Raw genomic sequence first — 13,364 nt, 5'->3', positions numbered from 1 at the left:
CAGCAGGCAAAGGTAGTTTTATACAATCATACCTTTGCTGTGTAAGCTGGTCTTTGATGGATTGGCTGCTGATTTTATTTCTTTTATTGTCCTTAAGTGGTGCTTCTCTTTTATTGTCCTTAAGTGGTGCCTCAAGCAACTTTTTTGTAGAAAGGTGGGGCATAAATCAAACCGATTAAGAAATATTAACACCCACCACCAGGGACTAAATAAACCTGGGATAAATAAAACAAAAGTGAAGGCAGTATAATGTTAGCTTCATATAAATTTCCGTTTTAGATGTTGCAAGAATTAAGGAAAAGGGTGGCAACTATGGTTTTCCCAGGCTTTCTGTCTATTGTTACTTTTTGGGACTATGCCTGATCATGACCTGGATATGTCTGTCTATGACTCACTTCCTCAGTCAGAGCAAGATATTGCCTTGGTCAGAGAAAAATGATTACGACACAAACGCTAAACTGCAGTCATGTATTATTATAGGGGTAACCAGAGCATCTAATGAGCTACATGAGGTTCCCAGTGAATTCAAAGACAGGTCCTGTTCAACACAATGAGCAGAAAAATAATGTAACAGCGAGAGTCTGTATTGTCCATGTGAGGCTATGAATGCAGCAGACTGGTATCCTCGAGATGATGGAGTTTAACCCCCATTATCCCCAGTGATCATGGCCAATGAGAAGTTTGCAATGGAGGCTTCATGGTCATACATTTCCTCCATCGCAGCCAAGAGGGAGACTGAAGCAACATGAGAAGGCTCCTGCATATTAGAAGTGAGGTTACAAGGGTTATAGTGAAAAAAATAAATGGAATGAGGTACAAAGAACCGGGATGGATACAGAATGGAGTGTGAAGAAAGATGCGGAGATGGCCAATGAAATCAAACGGCTTTTTAATAGCTGGAAGGAACTGTAGGAGGATGGGTCTATCAGCATCCACCAGCAATGATAGCTACATGCAATCTTCATTTTCAGATCCAGTATATTTCTGTGTACTCAATACAGTGGAATACTAGGTAACCTTTCCCAAGGCAGTTGACAGGCTACACTGGAAAAGGAATGCTGGATTAGATGGACCTTCGATCTGATCCCAGAAGGCTCTATAAATGGATGTGAAAAACTCTCGTCTATGGCATCTAATCCCCAACATATTACCCTTGAGAAAACATGGCCCTCAGGGAAGAAAAAGGTTCCCATCTCTGTTCCATAAGGACAGTATGGTCTCTGTAGGATGCCAATGTGAGGGAAAAGGGGGTGGCAGTAGCAGATGTGGGTTCTGTCCATATTCACATTTCAGATACTAAGGGACAATGTATGTTCCAATTTCTAAGTCCCAATGTGCATTCTTGTTTTTTAAGGAGCCAGTATGCACAGAGCTAAATAATCTTCCCATTCCCTGCGTGCCAGCAATGAAGACTTCCAGAAGTACGGGGTTCTTAGGCCTTGGATTGTTTGTCTATACACAGTGTTATGAAAAAGAAAAAAATATTGAGCTTTAGTTTTAATCGCAATTATGAGTCTAATAAATTGTCAGTATAGCAATACATGCTTAAGGAAAATATAAGGATACTTCCATTTGTATGGAACCTACCCACACAATGGACAGTCACTAAATAGTAAATACTCATATAGCTCATATATACTCATATATACAGATGCTCATATATTCATAATGATTGACTCTCAGCTTCACCCCCACCCCTGTGCTATCCTACCTTAAATTTGCTATTTTTTTATTATTTGGGTTGATCCCAATACTGCTATTGCTCAATGTGGATTTTGAATCATTTCCTATTAATGCAATGAGCTGTAGTAACAAGTCCAAACCACACCATATATTCTGGTTATCAGTTCTGATTAACATGACAACGCGTAGGCTCTCTGAAGGAGGAAACTGACACGTATACTCACTCAAGTCCTCAAGAAGAAATTACACGTTCCACCGTTAATAAGTTGCATACCAGATTTATATACTGCTCCACAATGGGAACCCATTATGTATTATGCTCACAAATATCCTGCACAAGATTCAGAGGCTCATGTGCATGGCTTCTAAATATGTGCCAGGATGCCTCAGGCCCCTCCCTCTCACCTAAGGCAGACCCTCCTTCAGAGTCCAGAAACACCTCTGACGCAGCAAAAGGAGAAAGCAGGAAAACTCCCATACATGTAGCAGAGTAGACTTTGGATCTAGGGCTATGCATACAACAGAAAGCAAGAACTGTATTCTGACTACTTTGGTTTTGCAAGAGTCTATTTCCTCTTTTGAAAAAAAAATGTAATGGAATTCTTTGTTTAAGAAAGTGAGGGATAAGTCCAAGAAAGTACAAAATGACTGCCTTAAAAGTAGGCCCTGGAAATGTTTGGGTCAACCGTTTCACGCTCGCTCTGACAAATTACTATTCATGTATGTGTCTCCTAGCCTAGATGGATGCTTTCAGTGAAAAGCAAGCATTTTTTTCCACTTCAGAAAAGATCTAAGCCACATTATATGATTGTGCCCCTGGTAGAATCAGCTACTGAGAGGAGGCAGTTCCTGCTAAGAGGACCAGCCCTCAAATATTAATCTGCATTTTCAGCTAAAAAGGATGGCCTACATGTTTAAAGAAAAGCCCAACCCTCAGAAATCTCTTCAGTATGATGTTTGAATATATTACATGGAAATAGCTGAAGAATCACAAACAATGTCTATTTAGGTTTTCCATGTTACAGCAAACAGTTACCAGCACAATATGTAAATGAGGGAGGGGGGCCCTTTGCAGTGAGCAGGAAAAAATAAAGGCACAGAGAACCCAAAGACACACACAGAGAGATGGTGCAATGCTACATCCAAACCCCAAAATCGCTAACATTGTCTCATACTTACAGTTTTTAGCAAAGCCTACCAAATATATAAAGGTGAGCTAATGTAACCTTATGGATTTCAGCTGACCCCTGGAAAGAAAGACTCAACACAGAGCATCCCCCACTTGTAACATGAACTAGTGGCTTGTAAAATAGACATCTACAGCCAAACACAGACCACTATATATTGATATTAAACGCCACACAAAAATGGTATCACAGCCTACTTGGCTCCCTCATGCGAACCATTTAATGCCCTGTCAGACTTGAGAAACACAATACGTTATACTTGGTTTAAAAGCAAATATTTTTCAGGCTCAACAGATCACATGCGACTTTCAATACACTGCAATTTATTTCTTAAATACCTTATGTCATCTGCTGCACAATCAGGAAATAAAGAGGTTCCTTAATGCTTGTGTTACCCTCTAAATGCAGCGAACCCTGCCTGTCACCAGCCTCCATGGAACTTACCCAATCAAAATTCTCCCAAGGCTTTTAAGATTGTCTACTTTATTCCGCCTGAATACAATGGACAACCTAAATTTCAAACGGGAACAGAACACATCCCCTCCACCCCAGTGCTTATCCTCCATCTTTATTTGTTATTTTCCATGACTGCAGATTTATCATTCCAGCTGCCAGACAGGGCAGGCTGGATTTCAGTAACATCATAATGCATGTAAAATTCCAGAGTTGCTGATGATTTCCTGTTTTAGGAAGTCACAGTTTCTAGCACAAGATTCCCTAAGGCAAAAAATGTTTAGTACTCCAATATACTAAGAGCCTTTGTTCTTTCCTTTGCCACATTCATTATTGCTCTCTCCTACCTCCCCCACTCCCTTTCTTCTGGAGCTTTCAGCTTCAGTATAAGATGCAAAATGCCTGCTCTAATCAAAGCACACAATTATTTTTTAAAAGGTGGAAAACAAGTATTTTCCATTATCTAATGCTCTGAATGTTTAGTCAGTAGGAGACATTTCTTACCAGCTGATGCACTGTCCATCCGGTTTCCTATTTGTATGTAATTAATGCTCACGTATTGTCATTTATCCTACTGGTAATCCACTGGAGCCCCACAAAACCTTTAAAATACATCCCTACCGACAGACTCCAAAACCTTCAGCAGAACAGTTTAGCAAGCGGAATGTATAGCCTGTTAGCCATATGTATACCTTTCCTATTCATGAAAAAAATATATGGTCTGCCTCAAAATTCTTTGACTTGCACATGAAGAAGTAAGTGGTTATCTGATTTGGCCAAAAAAGAAGGGCAGATAAGAAATAATCATTTGTATGATCAGCTTTTAAAAAAAGGTAATGGCCAAGGAAGGCAAAAGAGCTCCCTACCATGTGGTCCACAATTTATGACTGTCATACAGGGGCCTGTTCTTTTATGATTTAGCAGTGGGGAGGAAATGCCTGAAAGGTATACCAAACTTAGGCAGTATTGTTATCTTGGCCACCCATAAGCCTTTATAAACAATAGCATATTAATCCCAATACTCCTGGATGAGTTTAATTGCATGTCCTCATCTAATTTAGCCCTCTGTTTATTCATCCGTATGCCTGGGTCTGCAATCACAAACTGTATTCAGGCTCTGTACACATGTTATTACCATGCTATTGTGATCATACTCAAAAAATGCCATCGCTCACCTTGTGTACGTTGACCTGTGACAGATTTTTTTAAAGCCAATGATCAACTATATAGGCACAGATGCATAACCACTGCAAACCTGAAAGGGTTAAAGGCAGCCCCAGTCAATAGGCCTACAATGAAAAAAGAAGAGTATGTCTTTATAGCCTCTTTTGCAAATGTATTCATGCACAATTCCACAACATTGTTTGCTCTTGGCCTTTAACAGACACAACATACACATACAGACTTAATATATTTTTCTTCCTGGAAAAAACCCCCCAAGACAGCATCCTGTATAAATAAACAGCATGCAAAGCAGCAATTTTGAGTCACAAACAATAAGCAGAAATACAGCTCGTTCGTTGCATTTTTATTTTGTTCAGCTTAAAAAGAAAAACCCTCACACATCTAGATATACAAGTGTCCCACCTAGAAAGCAAACATTTTTTTCAAAAGGGTGATCAATCTCAGCTCTTGTCCATTGCTTTAGCAAAAGGAAAAAAACCAAAAAGACCAAAAACCAAAAAAGGCATGAACCAGCCAAAGTAATCGCAGTTACTGCAAATATGTACATAGATACACAGAAACCTTTATGACTATTACAGTAGCCACATACCAGTGCTGTGTGTCTAAAGTGTGCATTCACATATTGTTAGGGAATGGTATCTTTCTAGAAGATCCTCTCCTTTTGGCTGTCATGGAGGGAGGAAGCTATCCCACTGAAGCAGCTCAATGACTGCATTGTGTTCAGGAGCTGATCTGCCTCAAACCAGTTTCAGCCGGTTCTGGTCACCCTACATAAAAAGCTATGGCAACCCTCGCAGAGTTGCCAACAAATCCTGAAAAATCAGAGGGGCTCCGTTGTTTCCTTCTCTAGTGCAAGGGCAATTTCTGTCCTCTCGTCTCCCCGTTTTCAGGCACAGCCCCCTCACACACAAACGACCCCCCACGACAGCGTTCTCCATGGCAAGCATTTCCCCTTGTCTTTTTTCTCCACAACTTACCTCCCAGAACCTGGCTGAAAAGCTGTGTGTGTCTGAAGCTAACAAAGAGAGAGACCGCAGTAAAAAAAAAAAAAATCCTCACAGGATCTCCTTTTGCTGCACAAAGGATACTCGGCCAGAGGAGCAAGAGGGTGACTGCTAAGCAGGGTTTCCCTCCTTGCTTTGCTTCTCAAGAGGCTGAGATGCTCCTAATGCATGCCATCCCTTTCCCACTGCCCTCAGTACCTGGCCATCTGCAAAGCAAGGAACCGGCTCAAGTATTTGGGGTGGATGCAAGGCGCTCTCTCCCCCAGTATCGCCTATTGTATGCCTCTTCTACCCACCCAAAGCCATTAGCAACGGGCACGTAAAATACTAGTTGTGTGGCAACAGTTTTCATTAGAAGGTGATCTGAACAGCAAGGCCTTTTTCTCACCCACACACGTCTGCCTCACGAACAAGTGTCTGTATCTTTCTACGTGGATGTTATTGCCTACATATGACACAGAGCCATGTTTTGTGTGCCTCACCTGGATGCTGGGGCCCATCCTAAACTTTTAACTGAAGAGAGAAATAGAGGAAGAAAGAAATTCAGCAAGTATACTTTGGTTTTTGGGGGTTTTTTCATGCCTGAATCACTATCATGGAAAGCTGTGGCTTCTAAAATAACTTCTTCCACACTATTAGAACAGGGGCGCCAAACCCTGCACTCTGTTAAATATCTTGGGCCATTCCACTTTTGTGCAACAAGATAACCCTTTACCTTATGTCCTTCTCGCCATTTTTCATTCACAATTTTAACCCAAATACCTATGTCTTCTCACCAAGATGGTTCTTAGCCACCACCTAATCTGCACTCCAGGCCTTCCAGATGTTTTGGCTTACAGCTTCCATCACCTTCACTATTGGCCATGCTGCCAGAGAACCCAGACATCTGGAAGGCAACAAGTTACTCACCCCTACGATACTCTCCCTACAGCAGTGACAATCCTTACCACCACCTTTGTACAATGAAAAACCTCTAATAATAATAACAATAATAATCTCCATTCCCTCCTTTCTCTACAGCCAACAAGGGTAATTTGTAACCAATTTTATCAGCTTCCTTTGTACTTTTGGGGTGGTTTGATGGTTACTATTTGATGTGAGGCCTTTGGGACCAAAGCTTCCATTTTGTTAAAGGCCTTTACTACATACTACAATGAAAAATATGATATTGTTTATACCCTGTAGGCTCCATCATCCTCAATCAAATGCAGCTCCTATATATATTACCTTAATCCTTCATCCCATATTTCTCTTCCATATTCTTTCCAGGCTTGATCCATCAAGTGCCTTTCTAGTAGGGATGCAAGCTCAAATGGATGGCCCCATCCCACAACATTAAGATATGGAGCTCTGCATCACACACCCACAGGAAGCCCGGTCACACAGACACTTGCTATGCTAGCATCCTCCTGACACTTCCTCTGGATCCCATCTACCACTATCCTACATTTATTCTGGGATGAGATCCAGCCAGAGGAATGGCTTTAGAGTGGCAACCATCCACAAAAGGGACACAGCACTAGGCCTACTTCTTCTCCATGGCAGTTTTCCTATCAACAACCCAGATAAGGTCATTACCATGTTTTCACTACCATGTTCAGTCTCATGTCCTTCCATCTATTATTTTCCTTTTGTCCCTGGGTAACATTCCATCCTCACAATTATCTAGCTTGGGTTCTTTGGCTATACCTGCAGAAGTTTCATACCCTGGCATCCCTTGTTAAAAGGACCAGGTAAGAGGTGATGCGAAAGGCTTTTGCTGGTATCCTGAGAGAGATGCTGCCAGTTAGACTAGATAGAGGCTAGCACTGGACTAGATAGCTTCTTATTCTCTGGCAAGCGATAGCTTCCTATTCTCTAGATAGAGCCACAGTTTTGACATTATCTGACTCTGAGAACCCTATCTGTGGTGTAGGAACATGAAGACACAGGAGTAATATGTGCACACACCAGCCACACAAAGAGCATGTGACAGTGACTGCAGGAAAGTTACCTAGTACCTTCCATGGTTAGGTTAGGATTTGAACCGGACTCCTAGCAGATCCAAACTGGCACTTAACTACCAGACATGGTCAGAGTTTAGAGCGCATGATTCAAAGACACATGGCTAGAAGTTGGAACACCTGTAGCTCTGATTATAAGTCTTGATTATCATGCCAATCCAGAGCCTCAGAAATCTAAGGAAACCAACATCATGCTGTGCTAAACGGTCCATTTACAGGTGGCAGCCAAACATTAGGTTCACAATCATGAACACAGCTCAGAATCCCCACTCTGTCCCGATGCCTGCATTTGGCCGGGAAGAACCATCTCTTTACTGTAAATAAAATGCTTTCTGTCAGCCCATCTACCAAAGGGTTCTAAGGCATGTCAAATGCAAAATTAGCAACCTTACCCACATGCCCATCTGATAGTAAGGCAACAATTCCTGGCCTCTGGCCCTTTTCCTCTGTGCAGCTCCAGTGTAACTAAGGCTATAAACCTACGCATGATTACCTAGAAGTAATTTAACTCCCTGACACTGCTGAATGTGCGTGTATGGGGTTGGGCCACATTAAGATCATGGTCTAAATGTGCGTGGTGCAGAGGTGTGTGGGTGGGTGGCAAGAGGCACCCTTATGGAAAACAAGGGACCAAAAGCCACAAACAAGAGACTGTGCCAGTTCTTCCACCTTCAGTGGAGCTGCAGGGTTTTGCATACAAAGGATGCCCACTTCTGGGAAGGGCTGCGACGGAGAAGGTGCACAGGGGCTTATGCGAGAGCTACGGAGCGCCCTGTAAACTCAAGCCTGAAAGAGAAACAAAAGCAGGCCCGGCCCTGCAAATGATTCGGGCCCCGGTCTAGCTGCATTTCATGGGGAAAGAATTTAACATGCATACACAGGCATCCCCCCCGCTCGCCTCCAAAAAAACAAAAACAAAAAAAACGCCGTCTAGGTCTCGTAAGCACAAAAACCTCACAACCTGGGGACTGGAGCACTAGTTAAACGATGTAATCCCCACCCTAGCCCGGCTCTGAAACCCTCAGCGTCTGGGAGCTCCGCCACCAGCCACGACGGCCTAATCCCCGGCAGCTACAGAAGCAGCCTGCCTCTGCCCATTCCCGGGCGAGCGCTCCGCAGGCATTCCCCGGCTGGAGAAGGTACCAGCGGCCTGGCTGCGGCCCTTTCCCCCGCTCCCTTTGGGCGGAGGCTGCTGCCGCCGCCGCCCGCCGCCGCCGTTGCGGCTGCAATCCCCGGCCGCTTCCTCGCTGCCGCGTCTTCATTGCAGCGGGATCTCGGGAGAGGGACAAGCCGCGGCTGCTCTTCTTCTGACACGTCGCTCGGGCAATATCCGGGAGGGAGGTGGCGACGGGGGGAGCTGTAAAAATCGGGATGCCTGCCTCTGTCTGTGTGTAGGCGCCCATCTTAAGGTTTCGCATAAGGAGCTCCAGCAAGCCAGGCCCCGCCAGGGTGGACGGACCGAAGGCAAGGAAAAACCACCATCCTCGTAGACAGAGAGAGAAATAAGATTCCCCGACGCCCCACATTGCATGCAAACTTCTCACCCCCATGCAAACAGACCTGCTGCTGCTGGTGCCTTGGGCGAGAGGCCAGTGTGCTGCCAACCCGGGGAGGGGCTGATCCTGCAAGGGGTGCTTTCAGGCAGACATGTTTAAGGGCTCCCTCTCCCTGCCAAAGGAGCCTGCAGAGAGAGGCCTGGCTTTAAAAGATGGTTGCACATAATGGCAGGCAGGCAGGCAGAGCGAGCGAGGCTCTTGCAGGGACGAGGAGGAAAAGGTGGGGGTGGGGGATGCTTCTGTGGCTTGGAAAAAAGGGATGGAGGGGTAGGTGGAAGAGAAGATCTCCCCTGTGGATTCAATTTAAAACTTGTCACTGGAGTGTGAAGAAGGGGGGCGAGGAAGATTTAGCCCCCCACCCTGTATTAGTGGTGCTTCTGAAGCTTTCTTCTCACTCCCCCCCTTAATAAATCAGGGATTCCCTCTTGTGGAGAAAACCGAGAAGACGAAAGGAGTTAAAAGCCATTCCCCCTCCCTGGCATGTTTTAATTACAGGACGGGGAAGAAAGGCGAGGCTGAGGAAGGTGGGACCCGCCGAGGCGGCTCTCTGCAGGGGTGGCCGCGCTGGTGGGGTCTTGAAATCCTCCGCACGAAACCGGACTGAACAGGCCCGAGGGGCATTTTGGAGGGACAAGGAAAAAAACCGGAACGGGGCCGCTCCCCTTCCTTTGCACGGGGCTTGAGGGGCTCGGACGTGATTGTGTGCGCGGTTAAATGAGCCCATTTTACACGCCTTTTAAAAACAAAAGGCAAGATCTGGCTATTTGCACCAACAACCAGAAAGTGCCGGGGGGGGGGGAGAACTGCATAATCCAGGCTAGCATGGCAAAAATGATTGGTGGGGGTTGCCTCCTTTAAAAAGCTTTCCTTTGGCACAGAGAGCAAAATTTTTACAGCCAAAGAAACCTTGGGAGAACAAACCGCGGGATCTCATTGCCATAGCAAAAATGGAAACGCTTTTATCTCTCTCCCTGGTTTGTCTATGCGCAGAAGAAAGTGTGGATCGATGGCAAAATGATAGATAATGCACCAGCCAGGCTAGCTTGCCATTTACTGGGAGGCATTTATAACGCATGTTTACCTGCTCTAGCCTAAGCTTCGTTCGCCTTTTTGCAGCCACCCAGCCAGCGTTCAAATCATATTTTCGATAAGGCTGCCTTTGTTTCAGGAAAAACACGTGGCTTAATGAAAGCAGAAACTTTTTCTGAAAAAAACGATCCGTTTGCAATTACGCCGATATTTTCCAACTGCATTTCATGAAGACAAGGAAATAGTTTTACTTTTATTTTCTTGACTGGTTCTTTCTCAGTCTGACTACTTTCCGGGTAAACATCTTTATTTTTAGAGTAGACACGGTGGCAGAGTCCTTCAGTGCTTCCTCCCAGAACTTCTTGCTGCTTAGTTACTTTGTGCACCAGCTCTAGGGTTCAGGTTGCCATATTTGCAATAGGGGATGGGCGCATATTGTTTCTCAGCGATCACCTGCCCCCATATGCATGCCTTGTGTGCATTAGCAACACAATAGCAGTGCTTTTCCCTTGAGCTGTGGTCACTCCCACTTCCTTAGAAAAGTCCTTCCTGTTTCTAGCCTATTCATACCTTTCCCTTGACCCTATACCTAAACGTTCCACTCGGAGACTTGGCCTGGCGCAACATTAGCATAAGGCCTACTTTAGCAGGCACTGCAGCTCAAGCATTTCTGGAAGATTCATTCCTGAGACATGCCCTGAGTCCCAGTGCTTAAAATAAACGAGCAAATTTTAGATCTTTTTTTCTGGCACTTTTAGCACCAAGTGGCTTTCAAATAACACCTTGGATTTGCCCCCAATACCCCGGAAGGTAAATCGTTCCAGAACATTGTGGGGACAACCACCACAAGTCGCTGCGTTGGGCAGCTGTTCCCATTTGCACACACACTGCTCCAAAGCCACAGAACTTCCAGGGAACTGGAGGGTGGAAAATCCAAGACGGTAAGCAGAAACTGTTTGGCACTGAAAAATCAGGGTAAGAAAGGGATTTCCCCCCTTTCAAAAGGGGAATTCATGGCAAAGGTGGGTAGGAAGACCCATAAACAACATGTAGCCTAGATATCCCCAATCTTGGCTTTGACACTCCTGGGGCAAATTTGGTGAAAACATGCATTTGGCTTAAAATGGATACCCTTTCCTTAAAAGCAATTATACTCAGGGTGACTTAGAGCATATTAAAATGAATACAACCCACTAAAAAAAGACAAACCACATAAAAGATGCATAAAAACAACTTAAGAGAGTGTAAAGCAATTAAAGACCTTGGAATAAGGCTTTGCATTCTATGAAAAAGAAAATTTAGGGCCAACATCACGTTAGGAGGGAGATACGTGACATTTTGCTTTTTTGGGTTATTTACTTGGTAACAATTGCTGTTCTACCCTCCACCCAAATTAATTCAGACCAGCAGTGCTGGGGAAGAGGCATTTAATTGCCATTTCCTGTGCTCTTTCACTGATTGACTTTGGTCAGTAACACGTCAATCTCTCCAGCATCTCCAACACCACATCCAGACAGTAGTCTCTTCCTCTGCCCCGAAATAGCCCTGGCCTGCCTGCTGCTTAGTTCCCAGGAAAAGTCTGTTTCAGTAATACTTTCTTCTGGAAATATAGCTCAAATAATGTTGGTAAATGTATAAATAGGCTTAAAATTATGACTGAAAAATAGCAACTGTGAACATTTATCCAAGTAGACGTGTTAAGGAATTCCCTAGACACAAGAACTACTGACATAAGGCTCACCACGATTACATGATACTTGCTTAGTTCCTGCTTATCCAGAGAATCTCTGTATGATGCTTCCTGACCATTCCCAGGCACTCTGTAAGAGGAAGTACATGAAGCAATGCTTCACAGGTAGATTCCCACTGCAGTTTTTGTCACTGCCAGCGGCAGCTCAAATGTGATTTGGTTCATGGGAATTGCAGCAGTCCATGGCTTTCTCTAAACAGCTCTGTACCTGGCCCAGAAGGGCCATGAAGAAAGGAATAGAACAAAAAGGCCAAGACTATGGAGGCACAGAAATGTACTTTCATACTGGTAAGTAGCTCCCAATGATATAAGGCACTTGCCAGTATTTTTTGGCCTATCCTTTATCAAGGGAAACCTATGCACTATTTTTTCAAATACGTCATACTACCATCCAGCGTTTATGGCTCCAAGTGAAAACTCCTGCATTTGTTTCCCAAAGCAGCCTTCACATGTAGGCAATCTGGTACCACTGTAGATGCTTTGGACTACAGCTTCCATTACCCCTGGCCTCCACCAGCAGAGCCAATGGCTAGGGTTATAGTTCCAAACAACTGGAAGATACCATGTTGCCTATACTTTGCTTACATGCCGTAAGGGTTGACCAAGAAAGACCATACAAGGATTTTAGCTGACAGAATATGTGGGGTTTTTATGACCCAGTTGAGCTCCCAAGTTTGAATTTTAAAAGATTCTTTAGAAAAGCAAACTCCTAAATTTTCCTAACATCTCCATTTTTTTCTAGGATTTTTAGTTTACTGGAGACAACCATTTGTCAGTATTAGTTCCATTGCATAGAAAGACCTATCCATCCTGCATCCCTAGGACCTGGGTGGGCTTCCTCTGTTGGGAAGTCAAAATTGTTCCCTGCATGCAGCATCTTTAAAATTTTGATTAAAATACAAATAGACTTTGAAAGTTTAACTTCAGTCTTAGGGCTTGTTCTGCAACTGACAAGTACTGAGTTATTCCTTTGCACACGGATAGAAAACATCAAATTGCCAACATACGCCAGATCATGGAGAAAGCTAGGGAGTTCCAGAAAAACATCTACTTCTGCTTCATTGACTATGCTAAAGCCTTTGATTGTGTGGATCACAACAAATTGTGGAAAGTTCTTAAAGAGATGGGAGTACCAGACCATCTTATTTGTCTCTTGAGAAACCTATATGCGGTTCAAGAAGCAACAGTGAGAACTGGACACGGAACCACTGATTGGTTCAACATTGAGAAAGGAGTTCGGCAAGGCTGTATACTGTCGCCCTGCCTATTTAACTTATATGCAGAGCACATCATGAGAAAGGCGGGGCTAGATGAATCACCAGTTGGAATTAAGATTGCTGGGAGAAAAAACAACCTCAGATATGCAGATGATACCACTCTCATGGCAGAAAGTGAAGAGGAACTAAAGAGCCTCTTGATGCAGGTGAAGGAGGACAGTGCAAAAGTTGGCTTGAAACTCAACATTAAGAAAACTAAGATCATGCCATCTGGTCCTCTCACTTCCTGGCAAATAG

General features: G+C 44.1%; 1 protein-coding gene across 4 annotated transcripts in view; it reads right to left on the bottom strand.

The window, feature by feature from the left end:
• The window catches only part of ZNF532 (zinc finger protein 532), a 63,841-nt gene extending 54,715 nt beyond the window's left edge, over positions 1 to 9,126 (bottom strand). For 2 of the 4 annotated variants that reach the window (XM_044431312.1, XM_044431314.1), the window contains exons 1-2: positions 9,076 to 9,126; positions 4,499 to 4,612 (exon numbers count right to left, since the gene is read on the bottom strand). The gene's annotated coding sequence lies outside the window, so the exon portion shown is untranslated. Of the gene's footprint in view, positions 1 to 3,208; positions 3,324 to 4,498; positions 4,613 to 9,075 lie in introns of those variants that run through there. The other 2 variants (XM_044431315.1, XM_044431313.1) reach the window with 2 other exon arrangements.
• Between the last annotated feature and the right edge of the window lie 4,238 nt (positions 9,127 to 13,364).

Source organism: Varanus komodoensis, unplaced genomic scaffold, assembly GCF_004798865.1.
Source record: "Varanus komodoensis strain SLA01 unplaced genomic scaffold, ASM479886v1 scaffold22, whole genome shotgun sequence".
Classification (NCBI taxonomy): Eukaryota; Metazoa; Chordata; class Lepidosauria; order Squamata; family Varanidae; genus Varanus; species Varanus komodoensis.
The sequence above is the reverse complement of the archived record's forward strand: the minus strand, read 5'-3'. Positions and strand labels throughout refer to the sequence as shown.